The sequence below is a fragment of the Pseudorasbora parva genome, chromosome 14 (assembly GCF_024679245.1).
Source record: "Pseudorasbora parva isolate DD20220531a chromosome 14, ASM2467924v1, whole genome shotgun sequence".
NCBI classification, from domain to species: Eukaryota; Metazoa; Chordata; class Actinopteri; order Cypriniformes; family Gobionidae; genus Pseudorasbora; species Pseudorasbora parva.
The window spans coordinates 26,389,357-26,393,722 of NC_090185.1; the positions used below are offsets into that span (position 1 = coordinate 26,389,357).

The following is a 4,366-nucleotide window of genomic DNA, read 5'->3' on the forward strand; positions in this document are numbered from 1 at the left end:
ACCAGTGTTACCTCACTGCATTTTTTTCAGCTTTGCAGCTCTCCCCAACCATTAAACCTAGATTAAAAATAAAAATAAAATAAAAAGTTGGATAACCTCATAGCTCGAGCCCAAACAGTGTGGCAAAGGCATTTAGGGCATCTTCTAGATCCATGACCACAATCTCCGTCTAGTATGACATCCACATCCACAACATCATCTGGGAAGGCACTATCATGTCTGATGTCCTCACTCATGGTCAAGATGCCCTACATTAACCCCATGAACAATGTCTCTCTCATCATCATCTGGCTGGAAAAAAATGAGATACAGATACAAATTTTAAGTGGTGCTGTCATAAAATATTTATTCAAACATACATTAAATACTAAAGAACAGCAATACAATAACTATGCAATATAGTAAATATACTTTTTCTAGCTGACAGAATATTTTTTCTGAGGTAAATGTGACAACATTGCTTAAAAGCTATTTATTGACGTTTGCGCAGTTGAAACACTGCGATTACATGAGACAATACAGATTTCATACATTGTACTGTATCTTTAAACATATTCTCTGATGTTCATACATGTTTATTTCATGCTGTATCTACTAGTAAAGTGCAATATTCAAATGCAAAAAAGCAACAAAAACAACATTTAAAACCACTGTCATATTAAAGGGTTAGTTCACCCAAAAGTGAGATTTAGCCCATGATTTACTCACCCTCAAGCCATCCTAGGTGTATTACATTCTTGTTTCATATAGTTCATTCACTTGGCCCAATAAAAAATGTGCTTGTCCGGAAAAAAGTTCGATATTTTTTTGTTTTTCCGTGCGTGTGTGCGTTGTAAATATAATTTATTCTGAAGCAATATTCTCCCCAGTGTTCAATCAGCTTTGACATATTTAAATATGCATATTTGTGATTTAAAAAAAAAATATTGAATCATTTGAAATGTAGGATATTTTTACCTTTTATAAAGGGAATTTTCCCCCTAATCTTATTAAATAAAGGCTCTGCTTCAGGTTTCATTCTATATTGTTAAATTTGATCAATACATTAAATTAAAATAAGACAATATAAGGGCTGTTACCAATCAAATAAAATAATTTACACTGAAAAATCACAACTACATTAAATAATTTTTTGAGATTTGTAGTTTTGAATAGACAAATACAAATGTTAGAAAGTATGTTTAAACATGAAACTAAACCTCCAGTAGGTGGCAGCAGGTGGCCGTCTTAATGAGTGAGCCATTGATTCGTTCATTCAAACGATTCATTCAAACACTGAATCGTTCAGTTGCTGTGAGACGCGTTACGGTTCTGCTGTGAACGATTTTCGCTGCTGAAATAGAACAAACACACTCAATATTGCATCTAAAATGTAAGTGACTAAGTGAATGTTAATGTAATGTTTATGGAACCGTCATATGAAATCAGAGTCACTTTCTGTCGTGATTGTATTCAGGAAACAGCTTAAATGGCTCTAGTGTTGTAATTTCTCCTAGAGAGGCTGCACGAGTGTCAACAGCGCAAACTTGTTATCGTCATTTCATCATATATTATTATCCACTATCGATCGCCACTTACACTAAATTAATGCACAATCATTCAGAATGTCTTTATTAACCCCCCTGGAGCCATGTGGATTACTTTTACAATGGATGGATGCACTTTTTTCTGGGCTTAAAAATTTGGACTGCCATTCACTGCCATTTATAATGCTTTAGATTTTTTTTTAAATATAACTCCGATTGTATTCGTCTGGAATACACCTAGTATGGCTTGAGGGTGAGTAAACCATGAGGTAATTTTCCTTTTTGGGTGAACTTACCCTTTAATAGTTATTTATTTTACCTGTATCGATTCAAACTCACATTTAATAATTTTCAAGGAGTTTCATGAACTCATGAATTCAATCTGTATCTGATGGCGATCTGAGAGAGAGACCATGCAGTGAAGCGAGATGTAGTTTCATCCGATCCGTAAACCAGTTCAGTTTCTTGTCAAGGAGCCATAGATAAAAACATAAAAAAAAAAAAAAAAAACATTTGATAGGCTTATTGACAACATGTTGCAATGTTTACACTGTACAATGACTCAATGTGATTTAATTAGGGCTGAATACTTTAAATTTCACAATTTGATATTATTTAAATTCATAAAGTTAATATTTACCAGAAATTGCAGCAAATATAGTGAAACTGCTGTCCACCTCCAACCATTCGAACAAATAGACGGCGCGAGTTGTTGAGAGCTCCATGAACCCCGCGAGGTAAAAGCGTGTAACGTTAGGAACTCTGTATTTCAACGTCTCTGGGAGCACAACACACACACACACACACACACACACACACACACACACACACACACACACACAAAAATATAATTATAAAACAATATAATGTCATAAATACACTTTGTAGATGAGGTTAAACACGTAACTTACTTTGTGTTATCTTGGTTAAAAGTAAACTCCATGTCTGCACTGCACGGTGAGTCATGTCCCCTGAGAGAAAAATTATTGCTCGTTTAAACGCGCACAGCATATAAGTTACATATTGGTATAAAGCAATAAATTATGAAAAACAAATGGTAAATGAGATAAAACACTTACTTTACAATATTTCCCTGTAAAAAAGTTCTCTCGCCTCAGTCGCCTGTTTCTATCCTCCGCTCTGCACCGCGAGTCAAAGAAGATATCTCTAAGTTTAGGTGCACGGACACACACACACACACACACACACACATACCATCCTACCACAATATAATGTTATAAACTTCACACTGTTAATGAGATAAAACACTATGCCGGTGTAAACATTACTCATTCGCTCAGCATTGCGATTGAAGGGAAATGGCGTCTGGTCTGTCAGTCGGTGGGGGAGGGGATACGGGGGCGCGCGCATACAGCACGTGCATTTCCTGGATGTACATAATTATCCTCTCCGCCAGATGGCGCTGTTTTCACTAGCCGTGTTAATACAAAAACTCTTTACTCATTGACTCCTTGAATTAAGACTTGGTTTATATGGTGTGGAATGGTACGTATTAAATACGGTAAGTTAAATAAATGTGCTCATATCTATATAATTAGAGTGTTGTATATAAATCAGCTGCACATAGTAGATTAAGTTTAGTTTACTGTAGTTAAATAAATAGACTAAAGTATAATTGGAGTAAAATCCAGAACAGTTCAACTTATGTTTTTGAGTTAAAACAACAATTATACTTGTTCACTTAACTTTCAGTCTAGTTGAGGACAAGAAAACTTAAAATGCCTTGTTGTCTGGACAATCTAGTTATCTCTACTGAAAATTTTTTGTTGAAATAACAAAATCGCAAAAATTTTTTTTACAGTGTATCTATCTATCTATCTATCTATCTATCTATCTATCTATCTATCTATCTATCTATCTATCTATCTATCTATCTATCTATCTATCTATCTATCTATCTATCTATCTATCTATCTATCTATCTATCTATCTATCTATCTATCTATCTATCCTAACTTTACAAAGCTGCTGTTTTTCTTTACCTGATCACCTGCTCCTCCTCTACCTCTGCTGACTTTTCTAACATAGTAGAGATTATAAAAAGAAAGAAATTAAGGCCAGTAGGCGGCAGCAATTCACTGTTTAAATGAGTGAGCCACTTAAATCGTTCATTCATCCAATTCGTTCAAAAGTCAGATTAATTTAGGAAGAAAACAAAAACCGATGTGAATACTTTTGTCATTGACAATTACAGACACTATTGAAAAATGAAATAGCAAAACAGGCTGCTTTGGTAACTTGTTATACTGATAGTTATAGCTAAATGCATTGCAATGGATTAGCTAGCTAAATATATGTGTACTTAGCTATTACACAATATTCTCATACCTCATTCTCAGTACATGCTTTATTTTACATTTATAAAAGCCAAAATGACATACTTTTTATTTTCAGTGGTGAAAAAATGTAACCCATTGAATAGACTATCGCTGTAGCCTCGGTTTTGATAAACGGACTTATAGTTCGTTGTTGAACACGAAGACATCTCTAATATGACAGTTTACATCTCACTTAGTAATTGGAGGCTACGCAGAACAGGACGGAACCATGCAGTAAATGGGGGGAGAGATTTTTTTTGCCAGAAATGCAGAAATAAGAAATAATTTTGTTTTATTTTTTACTCAATTAGATAGATTATACATTATACATTTACAGTTTATATTTCATTTCTATTAGTAGTGTTGCACGATATACCGGTACTGGAAAAGTATTGCGATACCCTTCTTTTACAAACGGTACGATATGGACTTTTATTAGTACCAGTACTTTAAGGAGGACAGCGCTAATATGAGCTATATTACTTAGTTTGCGTCGATGCG

General features: G+C 34.4%; 1 long non-coding RNA gene across 2 annotated transcripts; it reads right to left on the reverse strand.

The window, feature by feature from the left end:
- Window positions 1-1,906: 1,906 nt before the first annotated feature.
- LOC137039547 (uncharacterized) lies at window positions 1,907-3,172 on the reverse strand. Of its 2 annotated transcripts, XR_010897688.1 has the most exons (5): window positions 2,816-3,172; window positions 2,606-2,666; window positions 2,438-2,497; window positions 2,167-2,304; window positions 1,907-1,990 (listed from the first exon to the last, which is right to left on the reverse strand). It is a non-coding gene; the product is annotated as an uncharacterized lncRNA (long non-coding RNA). The 2 variants fall into 2 exon arrangements; XR_010897687.1 differs by having other exon boundaries at window positions 2,606-3,172.
- Between the last annotated feature and the right edge of the window lie 1,194 nt (window positions 3,173-4,366).